This window comes from Dama dama, chromosome 1, assembly GCF_033118175.1.
Source record: "Dama dama isolate Ldn47 chromosome 1, ASM3311817v1, whole genome shotgun sequence".
NCBI classification, from domain to species: domain Eukaryota; kingdom Metazoa; phylum Chordata; class Mammalia; order Artiodactyla; family Cervidae; genus Dama; species Dama dama.
The window spans coordinates 51,502,975-51,524,102 of NC_083681.1; the positions used below are offsets into that span (position 1 = coordinate 51,502,975).

Consider the following 21,128-nt stretch of genomic DNA (forward strand, 5'->3'; position numbering starts at 1 on the left):
CCCGTCCACGGCCTTGGCCACTGCTGTGGCTGTGTCTGCACCCGTGCCCCTCCCATGCTCTGCAAGACCCAGGCAAGGACACAATTCCTTCTCAGGCAGCAGTTTTCAGCAGAGGCCCAGGCCCCAGGGATATTAGCAAGTATAGGTGGGATCGAGGGATACCACGGCTGGTCCCTTTATAGGCCCAGTCTGTGGGGTGAGCCTTATTCCCACCTCCATGCTCCTGGAGGAAGCAGATTACTCCAGGAGGTGCATCAACACAGCACCACACAGTCTGATGTCCTGGGCCTGTGGGTGAGTAACCCCTTCCCACCGCTGAGGAGGGAAAGGTGGGAATGGATAGGATAAGCCATTCATTCATTTGTTCTTTCAAAACAGCCTTGTACTGGGCAGTGGGGACTGAGGACCCCTACTGATACTCAAGAACTCCTGACCTGGCAAGAGTCAAGGAACAGATGATGCCAAGCAGTGATTAACAGATCGAAAGAAAACACTTAACTGCTCATCTCCACAGATACTAAAGAGGCATATGATAAAACTCAATATCCAGTACACTTAAACAAAAATTTTAGTAAAACAGAAACAAATTGACACCTTCTTAAAATAAAAACCAGCACTTTGCTTAACAGAAAAACAAGAGGAAAACTTCCATCATTATTCTTATTCATACTACTCTAAAAGTTCAACAAAAATACACCATTGGTATAAAAACTGGGAAAGAAGACTTAATCCATTACTTAAATATAATATGAGTTCTGAAATGGAAAACTCGAGAAGTTCAGATGAGAAAGTATTATAAACAGTAAAAGAATTTAGTAAGATAGCTAGGTTCAAAATTAATAGAATCAATATTGATAAGTAATAACGAAGTAGAAACCAGGATGAAAGACCTCATTTACAACAGCACCGCAAAATAAAAGCCACCAAGAATAAACTTAGTAAGAAGTGCATAGAATCTATAGGGAGAGAAATATGGACTGATATTAAGGGGCAAAAAGAAGTTCTGGATAGACAGAAAGACGTTATGTTCCTGGATAGAGAGCATCATACAGATATTAACCCTAAGTTAATTTATAAATACGTACTATCCTACTAAACATACACACAGAACTTTTTGGAGGGATGGGTGGTAATGGCTAGACAAGCTCATTTGAAAGTTCATGTGGCAAAATAAACAAGCAGGAAGAGCAGGAAAATTCTGGAAGTGAAGGAGTGGGCAAAGGAAGGGTAGAGTGAGAATCAGCCTCATCACATATTAAAACATATAAATTAATTAATAATTAAAACAGCACAGGTTAGGGACATCCCTGGTGGTCCAGGGGTTAAGAGTTCACCTTCCAAAGCAGGGGGTGCAGTTCAATGCCTGGTCAGGGAACTAGATCCTAGATACCACAACTAAAGATCCCTTAGGCAGTCAAATAAATAATTAATAAAAATAAAATTTAAAAAAAAGACCCAAATACATTTAAGAACTTAGTAATACAACAAAAGTAACATCTCAAACTGTAGGGAAAAGATGGATTATTGAATTGTTAGTACAACTGCATAGCGAGCTACAAGGCTGGACCCCCATGCCTTACAACAGGATAAGTTACAATAAATGATGAAAGGATATGAAAAATCTTTGTCTCAGAGAAGCAAAGGCCTTTTGGAAATGACACAACTCCAGAAGGATAAAGAAAAGACTAAAATATTCAACTGTAGACAAATAAAACATTCCTGCACAATTAAAAAAAAAAAGACACCATAAGCAAGGCCAAGGGATAAATGACAAACTAGGGGGTATCACTCCTACCCCAAGCGTAGGCTAATTTTCCTAGACAGTTAAAAACACCTAGAAATAAGAAACAGAGCAATAACCTGACAGATAAATGGGCAAAGAAGATGAACTGACAGAAAGAAAAGTATAAATGGTTCTAAACACAGGAAATGAAACTTAACCTCCTTATGCTGAGTGGTGACAAGGTGAGGCATTCTCCTCCCAGGATGGGGCAGTGCCTCTGCGAAGGGCAATGCCACCAGAGCTGGGAAAGCCTCAATGCTCTAGGCCTTCTGACCCAGCCGCCTGTGCAGTCTCCCTGGTGCACGTCCAAAAGGACGCACATAGGGTATCGGCTACCGCACTGTGTACAACGACAAAAGCTTTGAAGTAATCAAAATACCCAAAGACTGGAGAATGGTTAACTAAACTACAGTGTAATCACACAGGAGAATACTGAGCCATAGAAAATGAGGAAACTCCTTACATATTAGTGTGGGGTGACCTCCTAAAGGGGTTACTAAATGACTAAAGAAAAATGAGGAAACTCCATAAAGGAGGGAACTCTACATGTTGATGAGATGACCTCCGATATGTATCAACTGACTAAAGAAAGGTTCAAAACACCATACAGAACATGCTGCCTTTCATAAAAAAAACACAATAATAAAACCAAAAGGAAAGGATAGATTAGTGTGTGTCCACGGCTAAATGCAGATCTCTGAAATGATACAGAGGAGACAGGAGATGCTGGTTGCCTCTAGGGAGGAATGCTGAGGGCTGAGGGGGATGGGAGGGTTTGTTAAAAATTTACCAAAAAACACATGACCACATGCACACACTGCCCGGGCCCTCCCTGGGCCCAATCAGCCTCCCTGGAAACCCAGCTCCAAGTAGAAGTAAACTTTTCAGTTTGTATCTTTTTCTATTACCCAAATTTTAAACTATGTGAATTTTTCTAAAAGGCTCCTGAGGGTCCCAAAGGAAGACACAAACAAACAGAAATACATTTGATGTTCTTTGATAAGGGGCCCTCAACATTATAAAGACAGCAGTTCTTCCTAGCTTAAGCTAAAGCTAACACAATCCCAATTAAAATTACCCACAGGCAGATTCTGAAGTTCATATTCAGGGAATTCCCTGGCAGTCCAGTGGTTAAGACTCTGTGCTTTCAATGCAAGGGATGCAAGTTCAATCCCTGGTCAAGGAACTAAGGTTCCCCTATGCCACGAGGTACGGCCACAAAACAAGGTATGGACAAAAAATAAAGTTCATATTCATTGATATTAAAGATCTATTGTTGGATGGAAAAGCAAGTGAAGAACAGTGTTTTATTATGTAAAAATCTAGGTTAAAGAAAACAAAAATATATACATATACATACACACACACATATATACAAAACACTCGGATGTGTATACAAGACACTGCTGTTGAGGAGGAGACTCCCAGCTGGGAGGACAAGAAAGGGAGGGTTACCTTTCACCGTATCCTCTTTATCTTTTTAATTTTATATCATTTTCCAACAAATTACAACTTAGACAATAACATGATCATCTGGAAGTAAGAATAAGACCATTACACACCAGGCATGGAAGGAAATCAAGTAATCAGGTACACACCCCACCTGCCTCACTGATCCCTACCTGACTCCATCCTTCAAAACCCTCCTGGGAAGCTCTTTGCAAGATCTCTGGCCTCACTCTCTCTCTGCCTCTTAACCTCAGTTTCTCAAAATGGAAAACAGGGGCTTCCTTGGTGGTCCAATGGTTAAGACTCTGCCTTGTCACGCAGGGGATACCAGTTTGATCCCTGGTCCAGGAAGATCCTCTGTGCCACGGGGCAACTAAGGCCATGCAGCACGACTACTGAGCCTGTGCTCAAGAGCCCACGGCCTGCAACTACTGAAGCCCACACACCACAGAGCCCGTGCTCTGCAACAAGAGAGAAGCCACCTCAACAAGAAGCCCACGCAAGGCAACTGGAGAGTAGTGCCCGCTCTCCACAAGTAGAGAAAGCCCGTGTACAGCAACGAAGACCCAATGCAGCCAAAAATACATAAATAAATGGAAAACAGGACATTGGGTCTCACCTTCTTGAGGCCTCGGTGGAGGCTTAGCCTGCAATACCCAGCCCAGCCCCCCACTTCCCCCTGACTCACCGGTGGGGCTGCCCAGGATGCCGGGGTCCCCCAGAGGCGGCAGCTACTCTGAATGGCTCCTCATCTTGGCCTCAGGTGGAAGCTGCAAGGACAAGGGTAAACGTGAAAAGTCTAAGAGACAAGGTCACTGTGAGTGGCTGGATGCCAGGAAGAAGAGGAGGAAAGGGGAAGGGGTGGGGAGAAAGATGGGGAAAAGCAAAGAGAAGTAAGAAAGTAAGAAGGGGAAGAGGATCGAGGAAGAGAGGGGAGGGCTCAGGGAGCCGAAAGAAAGCAGGAGATGGTTAAAGGGAGGAGGGCCTTCCCGCGGGGCTGACTGACAAGGGGGTGAGGAGCAGACCCAACAGGCCTGCCCAGAGGTGGAGACCAACCATGGGAGAGGGGAGCCAGGACCCCCTGTTCTCTGGCCCTCCCCCAGGACCAGTGGCCTGGCCAGGAGGCTGGACTGGCCCCCAGGAAGACATGAGGAGGGGGTAGATGCAGCTCCACGACTAAGGCAGGGCCCCCACAATGCAGAGTCTGCCAGAAAGAGAAGGGGACCCTGGGCAGATCCAAGGAGACAAGGCCCTCCCTAAGCCTGGGTGCTGGGGGGTTGGAGGGGTGAGGCAGGGCCACAAGACCCCAGGGGCCCTGCTCCTAAATGTGCATGGGGACCAAAAGAAGGTGTTTCCAGGCAAGAGAAAGAAGTGGCCATCCCCAAGGGCAGACCACCAGCAAGGCCAGGAGGCTGGGGCTCTGCTCAGGAGGGTGGGTGGAAGGGGCAGGTCTTGGGCAAAGCCACGCTTCCTGCCACTAGCGCAGGGTCAACCGCAAACTGCTGGTCTGCAGGGTGACTTTAGGGGGTACAGGTTTTAAAAGTGAATATTTTAAAATAAATCTTAAGTAATTAGTACTTCATAAAGAGTTGGGGGGGAAAAAAATGGCAGTGCTACTCAAATGATGGTTTTTTTTAAAAAAAGAATTTAATAAGACAATGTAGTCTTTGGGTTTCCCAGGTGGCTCAGTGGTAAAGAATCCACCTGCCAAGCAGGAGAGGCAGGTTTGATCCCTGGGTCAGGAAGATTCTCTGGAGAAGGAAACAGCAACCTGCTCCAGTATTCTTGCCTGGATAATCTCATGGACAAAGCGGGCTGGTGGGCTATAGTCCATGGAGTTGCAAAGAGTTGGACACGACTGAGCAACTAAATAGCAGCAGCAAATAGTCTTTACTATCAATACACATCAGACACCTAAAGTACTTTTTATTAACTTGTTTAATTCTCATAGCAACCCTATGAGGTACATACCTCACAATTTAAGATGAAGCAACTGAGGCACAGAGAGGTTCAGCAACTTGCCCAAAGTCACATAGCTGGGAAGGGGCAATTTAAATATAGTCTAGAACTGCAATACAATAACTTCTAGAAGCCACATACGGGTACTGAAACTCCAGATGCGACCATATAGTGAAGTGTGCTCTATACAACACACACTGGATTCTGAAGACTTAGTAAAAAAAAAAAATAAGAACATGAAATATCTCAATAACTTTTTATTACATAATGAAATTATAACATTTTGGATATTTGAATTAACTATGGTATTAAAATTAATTTCACCTATTTATCTTTAATGTGCCTACTAGAAAACTTTAAATTGCATTTGTGGCTTGCATCACATTGCTACTGGACGGTGCAGCTCCAGACTCGTAACCACTCTATATACAGCCTTTCAAAAATGACAAGCTCTAACTGAGCAGCTGCTGCAGGTCAGGCACTGTTCTCAGGATTCCACATGGATTGATCCATGATAGCCCAACCAGGCTACTGGAATGACCAGGGCTGGGAAACAGGAAACCACCTCTCCGTCCCCGAGAAGGGCCCAGCCCCCTCCAGGGCCTCTCTCAAGTTCCTATTCCTGCACTAAGGGCTTCAGGCCAAGGTCAGACTGAGGGACTCCGCACTGACACACCTCTAGGACAGCTCGTTCAAGGCATTAAAAGCATGAGCCAGACCAACCTTGACCCACCCTCCAGGAATCTCAGGCTTGACGGCATCAGATACCACCCAGCCAGCAAAAAAACAGCCCACAGGGCCCTCACCAGTCTGGGGGTCTGGGAAGGCTTCCTGGAGGAAGCAGCCCTTTGAAAAAAGAAGTTTGGAGCAGTGCGTTGCTGAACCATGCTAGGGCCTAAGACAAAGAAAAAAATCTGCAATACTAAACCTCTTTATTTAAATTTTTGATATTTTGCTTATCTTGGATTTTTTCATTAATTTTTATTTTTAAAAAAATATTGCTGAAAAATGTTTACCTGGATTACCTTGAGCTTTTTGGCCTCCGCTCCCCCTTATATTTTGCACTCACTTATTCTGTCTCACTTGCTCCACCCAAATTCTGGTCTGGAGTCTGGAGGTTTAAGCCTTTCCCCTGCTATGACACATCACTGAATTTCCACTGCAGGGAAGCAGGGACCAGCAGAGGAGGGCGTCATCCTGTTGCGACAGCCTGGCCACAAGTTTGGGGGTTCCCCTCTCCAGCACCCCAAGGGCCCAGCTCAGGCTTCAACATCTCACCAGCCCACCCTGCTCCTGCTGTTACCCTGGCTCCCTCCAGCAACTCTGCTGAGCCAACCTGGGTCTCACTCCTGCTCAAAATACGTCCCACGGTTCCCAGCATCCTTAAGTACACCTCCTCGGACCATCCTTCGACCCGCTCCAGCCCTGCCGTTTACAGATGAAGAAACAAACACCCACAGGGAGGAAGTGACTTGCTCAAGTTGTCAAGATGTGCCCCAAGCCCCAGCCAGGCTCAGTTGGCCCATCACTCCCTCAGTTTCATTTTTGGCACCAGCTTAACACATGGAAGCCCCCCAGATGGTCTGCTGACAATGAGCAAATGAACTACATCCTCCCACCTTTGGGTGCTGACGCAGCTGCCTCCTCCAGAAAGTCCTCCCTGACCACCCCCTTGGGCTCCTAAGCCTCAGACGCTGAGTCATGCAGCTCAGTGCTGCTCCTGCTCTGTTCCTGGCTGTCCCATTTGTGAGCGGGGTCCATCTCTACCCAACCTCCAACCTGGCCTGAGAGCCTGCACCTTTTTGTTCCCCCTGCCCTCCACAGTAGAACCCAGGACCTGACTGGGCTTACTTAGGACACTACTCTGTAAGGATACTTACTTAGTCCAGGAGTAAGTAAGGGTCGTTTAGAGTCTCTAACCCATGCCAACTAGTCCTTCTTCAGGTCCAGCCTGTGTCCCTCTTGCTGGAGCCAAAACTTTTACACTTCTGTCCTTTAACTACCATTCCAACCCCAAGGGCAGAGTTTAAATCTCATCGCCCCCTTCTCTGTCCCAGCCCAGCATCTCTCTCAAGCATCCCTGCCCACTCCTGACTGAGGACCCCAACACTGCCAGTCCAGCAGGAAGGCAGCCCTGAGCCTCAGCGAAGGACAAGCACACTCCCACTTCCCTGGTTTCCTAAACACCTGCCGCATGTCCAGCCCCCGCCACATTTCCACCTTCACCTGAATCATCCCCATAAGTCCCAAGCCTGGGATTTTTATCCCATTTCAATGGAGGCTGTGTGAGGTGCTGGGTCACTTGCTAGAGGCAAGAGGGGGCCTTCAGAGGATGTGACTGTCTGGCAGAGGCAGAGAAGCTTCCAGGGGGTACTCGTGAGCTGGGCCTTGAAGGATGAGCAGGAGGCTGTACTTCTAAGCCAAGGGAACTCAGTGTGCGGGGCCCAGGGATGGGAAAGGACCTGGCAGATGCAGAGACTGGGAGAGCTCAGTGGGGCAGGAACAGGGGAGGCAAAAAGACACCCGGGGAGGCTGAGGGATCTGCCCTTGGTGGTCCATGTGGGTGTGAGCCTCCTTTGCATTCTGATTTGTATGAATGGGTCAGGCCTGCATCTGGATGCCTTGCTGATTCTAACTCCTTCCCCACTCAGCTCTGGAGTCCTCTCAGCGAGGACCCTTCCCCAACTGTATTTTCAAAGTCCCCCCAGCACAGAGCTGTGCTCCAGATGCAAGAGCAGGCCCAACGGTGGGGGGAGTGGAAGGGGAGGAAGGCAGGCCGAGAGCTTCAGACCTGGGGCCTGTTACCTCTCTACCCCCAACCCCTCCTCCCCCTCACAGCACCCCACCCAAGGCAGGCTGGGCAGGGACCCCAGTGCCCAGACCTCAGGAAAGCCCTCAGGCCCTCCACACAGGAACTAAGAGCAGTACACATCCGGCTAGACCCAGGTCTACTAACCACAGCCCACCCATACCACAAACTGCACACCTCACACAGCCTCCAGGGACACACACCTTCCACCCCACCTAGCACCCACACGACCGGCCTGACCCCACCACACACACAGCCGTCAGTCCCCACGCTCACGACCAACAGTATGACTGTGGACAACTGCCCAGAGCCCCCCACTGCCCACGCCCCCCACCCCCCGCCCCCAACCCCCAGCCCAAGCACCAGGTCATACCTGAGGGCAGGGTCACCCTCAGCTGCTCCCCTCCTGGCTGTTCTCAGGGTTCCGTTGATATAGACAAGAGGACTTGGAGACACTTCCCTCAGATATGAGGAACTAGGTGGGGGCTGGGTTCCCAGCCCAGAGCGTGCAGAAGTGGCCCCCGCCCTCTGCAGACCTCTGCCAGCTCTCTCAGGCCCTGCCAGGCAAGGCAGCAGGTGCAGCGCTCAGGCAGGCAGCTGACGAACCAAGAAGCCTATTTTCTGTTTCTCAGGGACTGATGGCCACACGGGCTCCGAGGAGGCACGCTGGGGTCTCCTGCCCCAACCCCAGCCCCAGATCTCTGCCCCTTCACCTGCCCCCTATACTTCTGCCCCCCTCCTGTCTTTGATGTAGCCTGTCCTCCAGGGTCCCAGGAATGATGGCAGCTGACAAGGTATAGCCCATAGGGCAGTGAGGACCGACTGAGCCAGGCCCCAGGGCTTGCCTCGGCCATCTATCTGGTGGGGAGCTGGGGGCCACCAGCTCTAGCCCAGAACCCATCCTCCCAAGACGCCAGGCAAGATCAGGTTCCAGTTCTGGCTCCATCACTTTTCACCTGAAGCCCTGGGAAAGGCACATCACATTCTGAGCCTCGGTGTCCCCTTCCACAGAACAGAGCTGTCACCCAGACAACCGTGACACATGACCATGTGTGTACTAGAGGCCACACTCACTCGGCATCTGCTCACTCCTCCGCTGCTGAGATAGACACTTCCTGTTCTGAGCCCCAAGGCCTTGGCTGGGCCTGCCCAGAAGGGTCCTTGGTGCTGGCCCTGGAGCCAGACTCTAGCCTAGACACCCTCAGCACCCTGGAATTCTCAGTTCCCCAGATACCAATGACTCCTGCACCCTGCCTCCAGCCATGTCCCCCGACAGGGCTCCAGACTGGATATTCCACTCCCTCCTGGATCTCCTTCTAGGGGAACCACAGATACAGTGCATTCTCCACCCCACAGTGAACCCACCCACTCCCCTCTCCTGGGGAAAGCAGGCGAGGCCATTGAGCAAATTAGACAAAATACCTCTTGCTAAAAGAGCCCCATAGCAGGGCAAGCAGCTCAGCAAAGAGGACAGGCTGAGTTTCAATCCCCCTCTCCCAGCCCTCCCCCAGCCAGGTACCCTTGGGCAGTGCACAACATGCACATCTGAACCCAGCAGACCAGGTGAGAGGCAGGATATTTTAACCTCCTTTGGGCAGCCCCTTCAGCATCACCCTAACAAATACAAAACTAGTTTTATTAATGATCAATGGACATTTAAGGGACAGTGAACTTCCCTGACCTAAATTCCAGACCTACTCCTAACTCCTACCCCAATCTTGAAAGATTAATCACTTTCTACAACCTCCATGTCTGGACTGTTTAAAGTTTTCACAGTTGCATTATCACTTTCATAATTAGAATAAAAAATGATAAAAGTATTTTTAGTCTATTAGAATTGAGTTTGTCCCAGTTTCTCCCCTAAAACCATCATTATAAAGTAGCTTTTTTATTTTAAATATGACATGCATAGAATACCAAGAGAACTACAGTAAATGAAACTGATTTCCTGGGCCATCTGGACTGGAAGATGCAAAACTTAGCTGCAAAGCTTTACCTCCTCTCTCACTGTCTTATCCTCCCGAAGTTCTCAGACATAGTTTATCAAATAACAACCTCTGCCAGCCACCAACCAGAGGTCCAGAGGCCAATCACAGGCTGAAGCCCACGGCCCTTCAAATGGGAAGTGGACTGAGTCCTTTATGAACAGGAGACTCCAAGGTTCCTGTGGCTTGCCGTTAGACAGCATCTGACCCCACCCTATCAATGCCCCTGACCCACATTCCCCCAAACCTTCCCACTCTTATGCCCAAGCCCCTCTCTACTCTGGAGAGGACGAAGTGTGCATGTCTGAAGTGCCTCACTCACAGTAAATGAAGTGGAAAGTTAAAAGGCTTGGTTTTCAGGCCTTGTCATAAGTCCATGACAGACAAACAACAAGATTCTACTATACAGCACAGGGCACTGTATTTAATATCCTGTGATAAACCATAATGAAAAAGAATATAAAAAGGAACATATAGATACTGTATAACTGAATCACTTTGCTGAACAGCAGAAATTAACCCAACATTCATTGTACATCAACTTTAATTCAATTAAAAAAAAAGTCTATGACATACTAGCTTCCTTGGCCCTACCAGCACCCGCCTCCCAAACAGATCACCCTGGACCACTCCCTCCCGCTCCCCTGTCTCCCCACTGCCATATTTCTAACTCACTCCTCTTCTCCACCTGCCCCTCCTCAGCCGGCCTGACCCCTGGGCCCTCCTCCCTGCCTCTTGCCATTCTGCTACCTTTAACCAGAGCATCCTCCACCTGCTCCTCTAACCACCCCGCTTCAAGACAGAGCTCCTGCAAACCCAAATCCCACAGCCCTGAGCCACATCCATCCACCTTCCCTAGACCCCCAACCCTTCACTCTTCAGGTCCCACCCTTCTTGCCTTGAAGGGTGGCCCAGCCAGCCGCACTGCACCTGGAGAGAGCCGGGGCCCTCTCATCAGGAAAGCTCGGGCTCTGGCCTGGCCCCCTGGTGCCTCAGTCACAGACACAGCCTCCTGGGCTGGGAACGCCCTAGGCCGGACAGGAAGCCAAGCCCCACCAGAGGTGCTGAGGTATACCACAGCAGAAGTCCAGGCCGATCCGCCTCTGTGACCAATGCCCCCCAGGAGGGGGTCGGGGGGGCTCTTAACACTGCAAATGAGGCAGAAACAGGAAGAAACAGGGCTGACCACGTGGAGGATGGGAGTGCACAGAGTTGATGAGGGGCTCCCAAGCAGCAGCAGTGGACAGAAGCAGACAGGTCAGTCAGACCCTCACTTCACGCCAGAAGAACTGAGGACAGCCCTGGCTTGACAGGGGGTGTAAGGGCAGGGGGAAGGCAGCTTGACTCCATCCCCTCTGAGGCGACCAGGTACCTAACACACCTGCCACAAAGGAGGAGAGCCTGGGGCTCCTCTGCACCCAGAAGCAACCTCCCAGGAGAACAGGGACCTGACCCTGTCCTCTCCCTAGGTGGGTCCCTGGAAGTGACAAGCCAGAGGATCAGCAGGCCCCTTGCTGCTGGCACCTGAAAAGAGGAAGCTCCTGTTTCAGTGCATGGAGGTGGCCAGATGGGCAGGGCAGGGGCTGGAAGGGAGAGAGGGAGATGGGGGACAGGGGGCAGGGGACCAGCCCCACGGGCTCTGGTCTCCAGTTTGTTGTAGGACCTCAGCTGCCCCCCACTCTATAGTCAGATAAGAGGCAGGAAAAACTCTCCTCTCTCACTCACAGGGAACATTCTAACCCACTTATCTGACCCAGCCATCCCTACCTAAAAAGACAAAAGGCCACAGTTATGGAGTGCTTCCCACCTACCAGGCGCTGGGCCAACCCTGCTACCTGGATAGCTTCATATAATTTTCATGACAATCTAGAAAGTGGAAGGTTTTAGCCCAACTTTACAGACGAGGAAGAAACTGAGTCTCAGAGAGGTTAAGCAACTTGCCCAACATCACACTGGAGCCCCTCCTTTCACTCCATGTCCTCAGAGGGGAGAGTGGCGATCAGGAGCAAGGAGGTCAGGTGGGAGAGGGGAGGAAGGATGAGAAGGGCCTTGAAGGCCACTCTAAGACACTCAGCCTTACTGTCCAGACAACAGGAAGCTATCAAGGGCTGTAGGGTGCACGGGACTGCAGGCAGGCAGGTGGCCACGGGTCCTACTGCTGTGAGACTTGGGAATTCACTTAACTTCTCTGAGTCTTGGTTTCACCATCTGTATACTGGGCTTGTGGGAATAAATGTAAGCCTTCAAACAGAGCCCAGCCTACCAGTTCTCCCTCCCCAGTGACTTCCACATCCCTCAGAGTAAAAGCCAAAGTCAGCATGAGGTCCACCAACCCTGCATGGCCTGTTCCTGCCTCGATATCACCCCAACCTACTCCAAGTGCTCTCGCCTCAGGGCTGGGCCCTGGAGCTCCCTCTGCTGAAATGCTCTTCCAGACACCGGTGCAACTCACTCTCAGGCTTTTTCCAGCAGACAATGGATTACATATTTATCTGTTCATTTGCTAGTCTCCTCAGCTGGATGATGAAGCACTGTCTCATTCATGGCTCTATCCCCAGTGGTTACAAGTGTCTGGCCCGGGATGGGGGTGGAGGGGGTGGTGGATGAACGGACATCTACAGAGTTCCTGGTCAGGAACTCGGGGCAGGAGCCCGTGACATGGGTAGGGTAAGGGATGGCTGGAAGAGGCAGGTGTCAAAGTTCAAGGTTCGAGTCCGGAGCTCAAGGAGTGAAAGACTTAACTCTGAGATGCCTTGGCACCCTCTGTGGCTGGGCCTGCCCCTTCTCTCCACCTTTGAGGTTGCTCCAGCCACTTCCTACTGGGCCGGCCAGAAAAACACTGCTGAGGGGCCCTCACCCACACAGGGGAAATCCTGACTCTCAGACACCACTGACGGTTCCCTGGAGCAGGTCTGAACTGCCCTAGACTTCCAGAAGTCTCTGAGCTCAACACCTGCCTCTCCTGCCTGCTTGCCTGTTCCTTCCATGGCTCCCCATTTCCCAGTGGGGCTTAAAGGGCCCCCACCCTCACTCCCACCCCTCACTCCTCCCTTCCAGTTCATTCCCTCCACTCTCACTGCTGGACACTAGATCTCCAGGACTTCGCTCACCATGTTCCCGCTACCTCGCCCTTCAAGTGTCACCTTCTCCAGGCAGCAGTTTCCAACTCCCATGGTCACAGCCTGGGTCACACTGAGATGTCACTATCATTGTGTCACATATACACACACTCTCTCTCACCCCACCTTTGGCTAGGTGCCCCCTGAAGGCAGGACCAGGGTCTGATTTCCCTGCATCCCCAGCTATCAGCCTAAGGTTGGCAGACAGTGAATATCTACTGCTTGAATGAAATCTCCTGATTTGACAAGTGGAGAGTTAGGAACCCAGGCGAGTGATGATGTGCCCAATGTCACACTGCTATCAGTGGCTAGAACCTGGCCTTCAGGCTCCCAGACCAGGTGCCTCCCATTCTGCTCACACCCACCAGTTATAACTCCAGTTCCTGCCTGTCAGATCCCAGCCCTGTTTTTTCCTGGCCCCACATCTCCAAGCACCTGCTCCTGAGGCATTTAGGAACCTCCTAACCCAATCCTCCCCAACTCCAGAAGGGGAAAGTCAGCCCCAGAAAGGAACAAGAACCTAACCAGGGCCACACAAGTCAGGACAGGACCCAGACCACCCAGCCTGAACTGGAAAGAACTATTCCCAGGAAAAGAAGTACCAGGGGGAAGTGACCTCAGATATACTGGAGTAACCCCCCATCTCCAAGTGGCTGGGCCAGTCTCACACTAAGAAATGTGGATTTTCAAGTCACAGGCAGTAGAGGCAGATGAGTGTTTGGGTTCACGTCCTGGAACAGAGCCCCTAGAACCATGAGACACTCCCTGCATCTCTGGCCTCCCTAGACTCAGCTATCCGTCTTTACAGCAAGAAGTAGACACCAGGAGGAACAGCCCCAGTCTGAGGAAAAGGCATCACTGACTTAATGGACATGAGTTTGAGTCAACCCTGGGAGTTGGTGATGGACAGGGAGGCCTGGCGTGCTGCAGTCCATGGGGTCACAAAGAGTCGGACATGACTGAACGACTGAACTGAACTGAACTGAGGGAAAAGGTAGGACCTGGGCCTCCAGGACCCCTTTACCAAGCAAGAGACTCCAGCCCAAAGCTGTTTTACTGTCCTCTGGCAAAGCTCAGTCCCCAGCCTGCCCCTCAGGGAGGCCCTGTCTCCCTAACATGCTAGAGCCTCTGGAAACACAGAACCACACAGGGCCTGACTGGGTGAAGGTCCCCATTCAAATGGGCAAAAGGCTCACCCAGCTCACACACCAAGGGGTGCAGAACCAGGGACATGGAATGCTGATGGCACCCACACAAAGGCAAAAGCACAGTCCTCCAAGGAAGAATCTGGGTCTGAGAACACACCCATGAGCACACAGGAACACACAGCAGAAAGGGGCTCACCCAGCCAGGAAGTCTTGCGCTTCCCTCATGGGGAGGGAACAGCTCTCGACCCCATGGGGCAGCTCCTGCCTCCATGCCCAGGTCTCTTTGAGGCCAAATGCTGTGCCCACAGGCCCACATGGGCACTGGGAGGAGATGCGGGAGGCACTGTGAATTACCTGAAGGCTCTCAGCCAAGGCCCAGTCTCCCTGTCTCCCGAGGAGGCTCAGGGCCTCCCGGGCCCAGGTCTCTGTCCACCATCCCAGCAGAGCCCTTGAGCCTGGCTCTGACACTTCAGAGCTGGACCTGGGCCTGCTGAGCCATTCCACACGTCCCAAGAGGGCCTGGTACGCCAGTAGTGTGACCCAGGCATTGCTCTGTGAGCCGAGCTGGGCCTCTCTCAATCCTAGTCCGGTATCCAGGAGGACAGCCCCACCCACCCCAGGGAATGAAAAGGAGACCTGGCCGCTGTCTGTCTTCTCCCCCACCCCCATTAAGATGGCTATCTCTTCAGCTACCACCTAGTCCATTCCAGGTCCTGGTTCTCAGATTTCTTGAGAGGTGTGTGTCTCCTGGGTGTGTCTGCTGGGAGCAGTGGGTACAAAGGGCACGCAGGGCCTGGAGGTGGCTGGGCCACTGTCTCCCCCCTGCCCCACCCCCACCCCAGGCAGCCCTGAGAAATTTTCCAGGCCTTGTCCGTCTGGCACCCGCTGGCCAAGGTGTGGCACAGGGCTCAGCCTCAACTCAGGATCCACTCAGCCCATCTCGAGGCTCTGCAGACTCTTGGACTCTCCAATCTAAGAAAACTGGAAGCTGGGGATCCCCAACACATAAAACCCTTGATTCCCAATGCCCACAATCTCAGACTCCTAAAATCCCAGCTGCCCAATGTGGGGAAAGGGAGTGCAGGAATGGAGAAGCCCACCCCCACCCCCCATCCGTGCTGTGTGGTTTCTGTCCTGAGCTGTCTGAACCTGGGAGCCTGGGAAGTCCCAGGTACTGCTTCTTTTTTTTTAGAATTGAGTATTTTAAGGATTTACCTTTTTTTTCTGTTCTACAGCAGTTCCTATTGAACATATTCATAAATCAACAGGAGATATCTGGGTTGCCATAAAACTTACATTTATCTCAGCATATTTCTATAAATACAGATATTTAAAAAACAGTGCTGCTGCTTCTTGCTTCTTCCCTGAAGTTCCAGGAAAGTTGAGTCCATGACCAGCCAAAGGTCTCTCACTGAACCAGAGGCCAGGGATAGACCGGCCAAGGACCTGACTCTAGGCCTGATTACAGGTAGAGCCCTGGCCCAGCATCATGGTGGGAAAGAGAAGGAGGGGAGGGAAGGGGAGAAGGGGATGCTAAAGGCAGGGCAGTGCCCCCAGCGGGGGCAGGGAAAGCGGCAGAGGAGACCCAGGCACCTGGAGGAGGGGACAATCTGCGCTGGTGCATAGTCAGCCCAAGTTCCTGCTCCCCTATCCTCCGGTCTGACCCACCCCAGCACTGGCCTGGCCAGAAGGAGGGAGGGCAGGGCTAGGCTCTGCCAAAGGCCCTGGGCGGCTGAGATTCCAGGTGTGACCTGAGGGGCGGCTGTGAGAGGTCGGGGTCCTGCCCTCACAACAATGAGGAGGAGGAAGACTTCACCACATCCTCCTCCCAGGGTGGGGTAGGTGTGCTTTCTGATCCCTGAATCCTCCTCTGGACCCCACTGGCCATGGGCCTCACACTCTTGACCACAGCTGGTCTCTGCTTCTCGGCCTCTTAGCTCTGGAACCATGTTCCCCAGGCTTGTTTATTCAGGCTCAGACACCCCGCAGGTACCAGGCCCCAGGTGCCTGGAGAGGAATCCATTCCAGTGTGAAATGGAGTATTTCCTTGCATGTCCCCATACACAGAAAAGCGCTAAATTCCTTAATTTGAGATATCTGGTTTTCCTTAATTAACAATAATCTTTTGATGTTCAAACTACCTGCCCCTTGTAGCAAGCTTCTGTGACTCCTCCCCCAGCCTCCTGGGAATAGTTTTCTCAGGGTCACTGGAGATGCTGTTTCTGAGGCCTGAAGTTCTAAAAATTCCCATGAAATAAAACAGAACCCTCAATTGCTAGATTGTGACTATTTTTTCAGTTGACACTGGTTTGATCAGAGAGGAAGACTTGGACTCTGTGACCAGGCAGGTGAGCAGTGCTTAAAGGAAGCTCAGAGCTTCAGAGGCCCAGAAGGCCCTGACCAGGCGGGGAGGTGGAGTGCCTCAGAGTCCCAGTTCTCCCTTTCCTCAGCTGAAAGATTCTAGGCAAGTCACTTAACATCTACTGACCTCAGTTTTCTCATCAGTAAAAAGGAGAACCACTGTACTCTACCACTGCTCTTTCCTGTCCAGTTTATACAGGAGAACCACTGTCCAAACTGGATGGGACAAGGGCAGTGAGCAGGAGTTCCCTCATCCTAGGGCTGGGCGTCTGAGGGTTAGAACTTGACAGCACCCAGTACAGCCTGCAAGCTGGCATCCCATCCCCACAGCACATCGCCAGCAAAGTCACCTGCCCGGTGGCCCTCCAGTCCCCACCTGCCACCCCATCCAGGAGTTTCCAGAGAAAGACAGGATTTGGCTCTTGCCTGCCTGCAGTATCTCCCAGTGCTCAGGGTTCTCACTGTGAAGTTTCAGAAGTTCAGACTCCCAGCTCTTCCATATAATAAACGATCTCAGGAAAATTACATAACTTCTCAAGGCCTCAGTTTCTTCATCTGTAAAATGGAAACAGTGCCTACTCCATAAAACTATTGCTGAGAATTAAATGAAATCACTACATACAATGTTTAGCACAGTGACTGAAACATAATAAGCGTCCAAGAAACAGTAGCTACTGCTACTAGTATTACTACCAAAAAATAATTTTGTTATTGAATTGGTCACTTAACTCCACATCCCCTCCCTGCGACTCTGACTATCCCAATGGTCTGGGACAGACGTCCTGTGTATGGGACAGAATCTTTCTTCCCCTTCTGAACTAAGTTCTAAGGGATGAGACAGAGAAATTCCACGGGAAGGTCACGTGGAAGACCAGCTATGCACTGCCCTCCCTCCCTCCACCGCTGGCCTTCCCTGAACCTGGGGTCATCTGCCTTCAGGGGCTGGGACTGTCCTTCCCAGAACCCTGCTTAGAATCTACAGGTCTGGGGGCCTGACAGTGGGGTGGTGGGGGCAGGGAGTCTAAGTGGACAAGATATCCTCTCTGATCAGGGCTGGGGTATTGGTGTTGAGTCCCCGAACATTGTTGGGAGTGCACTTGTAGGGAATCTCTGAGGGCCTCCCCATATCCTCCAGCTGTTCAAATCCTTGGTGCAGAATCTCTTCCTGAAACAAGAAATGCCCCACCACACGGGATTGTGGAGGGGGAAAAGAGTCCAGCCTGACTGAGATGCGGGACGGGGTGGCCAAAGGGACTGGATTCTGCTCCTAAGGGAGGGCCAGGTCTGCTTGGCTGGGGTCACATTCTGTGCTAGAGACTACATTGGCCACTACCCAGGAGAAAGCCCCTCACTGAGAGGAACCGTGGGTGGAGCTCAAGGAGTGAGCTCAAGGAGTAATGCCAGGCTGGGGGAGGGGAAATCAGATCAAAAGAGGCAAACAAACGCCTGGGTCCTGACCCTGCCTCTACCACTTATTTGCTGTGATCTTGGGCAAGTTATTTTACCTCTCTGTGCCTCAGTTTCTTTATCTGTAGAATGGTCCTTGACTTCTAAGCTTGTTGGGAGGACGAAACTGGTTAACATATGTAATAGTTCCCACAGAGGTGCTATGTGCATTTGCTGAGGTCATTCTCACTGAAGCTATTACTCAGCTCTCTCTGAGGCTGTTTCTTCCCCTGTGTTACTGGAAGATGACCCTTGTCTCATGGAATGATGTAAAGTTAAATAAAGTAACAAATTTGCGGTGTCAGGCACACCATAGGTATTCAAGTCAAGTAGAGCTCTCTCCATTTCCCTTTCCTCTCCCCAAGAGGGCCCAGATGAGAAGTCGGGTCACTTCGGAACCCCTCTCCTGCCCCACCCCAGCCCAGGGCTTGCTGTGTGATCCTGGTCTGATCTCTGGCCCCTGACCTCAGTCTCCTTATCTATGAAAAAAGCTTCTGGGCCAAGTGATTCCTGACTGTCCATGGCCTCCTTCCCACCTCCATTCCGTCCTTCCTTCTCCATTTCCAATTCATGTCCTACTGCACCCACTGCTTCAGCAACAGAACCCTGGGAACCCTAAAGTGGGGGTGGAGGGGACAGCTGGTGGGCAAGAGGTACCCGCCTGCAAGCAGCCCAGTACCCACCCCAGGTTCCCAAGGGTTAAGATCCAGAGTGAAGGACGGGGGGCCAGGGTCAGTGCTGGACAGACGGGCCTGCAGCCCAGGGCCTGCCTCCCCTCCCCCTATCCTAGGAACAGAGGCCACTTGTTTGAGCATCAGCTGGCTGGCTTTGAGCTCAGCCAAAGGAAGAGTGGGGTGGGGAAGGGAGAGGGCCCCTGGAGAGTGGAGGGGACTCCCTTCTCCCCTAGGGCTTTGTACTGGGCTAGTCCACACCTAGCCCCTTGGACTCTCAGAGGCCCCTTACCCCTCTGAAGTGACTCCTTTCCCCCAGGTTCTCCCTGGGAGTGAGTGTTCTCCTTGGGGGTCAGTGAGTGTCTCCCAAACACCCTTGGTGGAGATAGGGGGTGGATTTAGGCTCAGACAGGCTCAATTCTTGCTCCAGCAAACTCTCTCTTTGGAGCTTAGGGCCAGGTCTTATCACTCAACCCTGCAGATGGGGAAATGGAAAAGTTTGGGAACTTGCAGAGTCACACAGAGTTTGGTGACTGTCCCAGGTCCCAGTTAGTCCTGGGCTCTGCAGTCCCCTTTCTCACAGAGTTCTAAGGAGATCCAGGAGGTCTGATGGGGAGAAAACTTGCCTGGGCGTGAGAGGGTGGGGGCGGGCAGCGGTGGGGAAGACAAGCAACCTGCACAAACAGCTGAGGCTTGACACGTGGAAAGGCATGACTGGAGTCCCAGAGATGGTGGGGGTGAGGCTAGGGTTGACTGGAGAGGGCTGAATGCCCCAAGGAAGCCTGGGAGAAATCTGTCCACTTCCACTTCACAGTTGTGAGGACTCTTGCCTGGGAACTCCCCCTCCTGCCGTACTCCAATGAGCAAGCAGCAAACGGGGAGAGGGGATCCCCAAGGCAGCGTGTGGACCATCCTCAGCCAAGCATAGCACTGGGGGGACTGGTCCTCTCTACACCCGACCTCTGCCACCCATTCCAGCCACTTCCATCTCCTTGTCATTCCTCAAACACACCACACAAGTTCCTGCCTTTACACAAGCTCTGCCCTCCTCTGAGGGTCCTTATCCTTGTGAATTACCACTTAACTGCCCAGGCCCATTCCAATCATCTCCTCCTCCCTGAGCCTCAGTGTCTGATTCCACCTCAGTACCTGTTTGCACCTGTATTCTGACTCTGCTGGGCTCCTTCTACCCTGTAATGAGCTTGCTGGGAGGTCTCTCCCAGCCTAGACACTGCTCTCCGAGCACAGGTATTCTGGGTGTTTCTGTCTGGACCTTGCTGCACAGTCAAATCCTTCCCTGAGTACTTTCATACATCTGTCCAACGCTATAGTGCTCTCCCCACCAAGCCTGGGAATCAAAGCAGGCTCCCGGGACAGAAGCCTTAGGGTAGTGGGGAGCATATACCAGATGCCGACCAGAGCTCCCCAGCACTAAAACTCAGCCCTGGAGATCTGGGACCAGACACCCACCCCACACCCTCAGGCCGCATTCTGAGTTTGCTTCCTCCAGTCCCAGTAACCCACTCCCGGCTTGACCCCGTTCAGTGAACACACACAGCTCCTTCTTTTTCCAGCAACTGGGCCAGGTAGGGGCTCTTGGGAGGGCATGCCCCCATTTACTTGTGGGGAATTGGGGCGCAAAGACCGGAAGTCGTCTGCCCAAGATCACTAGAGCCCCAGGTCCAGTGCATAAGGTCATATGAACCAGCAGACCTGTAAGGGTCTCCGCAGTCAACGAAGTGGAAGCCTTCATTTCACAGATGAGAAAATCAAGGCATCCGAAAGCGGGTTAGCTCTAGAACCTGGGATGCTTCACGCCAAAGGGCTAAGGGCTGGAAGCCCCCTTTCCCGCCGCTTCGCCCTCCTCCCTACCGTCTCTGGTCCGACCGCATATCCTCAGGAGGCGACTCCATCCCCGGCGCCAGTCAGAAGAGAAGACGTGACCTAGAGAAACTCCCGCGGAAGTAGGTGCCGAGCGCAGAGTTGCCGCGCAGCCTCGGCGTTCCCTTCCGCGGAATGGGGAAACTCCGGGCCACACCTGGCCAAGGGGCGGCGGACGGGGAGGCCCCGGCTGCCGCACTGACCTGTTCTGATCCAAGACTCCACGCGCGTAGCCGGGGCTCCGGCGCCGCCAACGACACCGTCGTAGTCAACTCGCGGCCGCAGGCCGGGCGCGCCCACCCCGCCGAGCGCTTCCGCCCGCCCCACGTGACGCCCCGGGGAAGGGAGGGCGGGGAAGGAGGCAAGGACCCGCCCCCTTCCCGGCCACGCCCAGTCACGGTCCAGGAGTCCGCCGGCCCTGCGGACACGTTGATCTGTGCGTCTCTCCTGTCCATCTCGCTGCTCACAGATCCGTCTACGTCTCCCGAAGCTGAGGTCTGCCTCCACCAGCCCCGCC

At 52.1% G+C, this 21,128-nt stretch overlaps 1 protein-coding gene across 6 annotated transcripts in view; it reads right to left on the bottom strand.

Annotated features, from left to right (window-relative positions):
• Window positions 1–20,936, bottom strand: part of ARAP1 (ArfGAP with RhoGAP domain, ankyrin repeat and PH domain 1) — a 61,274-nt gene extending 40,338 nt beyond the window's left edge. For 2 of the 6 annotated variants that reach the window (XM_061149531.1, XM_061149519.1), the window contains exons 1-2: window positions 20,603–20,769; window positions 3,921–4,002 (exon numbers count right to left, since the gene is read on the bottom strand). The gene's annotated coding sequence lies outside the window, so the exon portion shown is untranslated. Of the gene's footprint in view, window positions 1–3,920; window positions 4,003–8,373; window positions 8,484–20,602; window positions 20,770–20,814 lie in introns of those variants that run through there. The other 4 variants (XM_061149520.1, XM_061149538.1, XM_061149546.1 and 1 more) reach the window with 4 other exon arrangements.
• Between the last annotated feature and the right edge of the window lie 192 nt (window positions 20,937–21,128).